Below are 777 nucleotides of genomic sequence, written 5' to 3'. Positions count from 1 at the left end.
TATCTTCTTGAGAATAAATAAAAGTAAATAAATACGCCTCCACTGCTAAGGTTATTGGTGTTTCTGAAATACATTACATTTTAACGATTTATACAAATTATTCTGAGTGAGATCCATGAGAGGCTTATGTTATTTGAATTATATGCGATATAATATGATGTACCTATGTGTAAAATATGTCATATTTTCTGGTTCATCCCTTTGAGAAGTTGAAGAAGAATAGAAGTTGTCTCTGGGTTGGGTGCTAGTATTTCACATAAACGGTAGGGGGTATCAGTATATCCCTGAAGTCCTTCTTAAAGTCTTTAAGAGGTCAGCAGCAGGTTAGGTTAGCAGCAGGTGTTTTACTGTAGTTGTGGTGTTTCATGAGGTGCATTTTCGTTGTTAATTTTTGTTCATTATAGATGTTCCCGAGTGTATAAGGTGAGAGCGTGTGACAATTTTTAATCTGTTGATGATGGTTTGATGGCTGCGTGGGAGTGATACGTCGTATACCCATAGAAGGGTGCAAGGCTGGGCATAACAGAGTTAAAAAGTTAAAGTTAAGTTAAAAGGATAATTTTATTTTAACTTTTTAACTTAACTAGTTACTTTTGGATTTTCATTAACTTAACTATCAACTTACTACATTTCTTTTTTAATTAACGTAAAATTAACGACTTATTATATTTTTTAATATTAATAGAAGTAAATTAAGTTAATTTATTTGGTTTTTAATTTTATGACATTTCATTATTTCAGTCTATTTATTTTTCATGTCTATTATTCCAATCTAAC

Source organism: Acyrthosiphon pisum, chromosome A2, assembly GCF_005508785.2.
Source record: "Acyrthosiphon pisum isolate AL4f chromosome A2, pea_aphid_22Mar2018_4r6ur, whole genome shotgun sequence".
NCBI lineage: Eukaryota > Metazoa > Arthropoda > Insecta > Hemiptera > Aphididae > Acyrthosiphon > Acyrthosiphon pisum.
The sequence above is the reverse complement of the archived record's forward strand: the minus strand, read 5'-3'. Positions refer to the sequence as shown.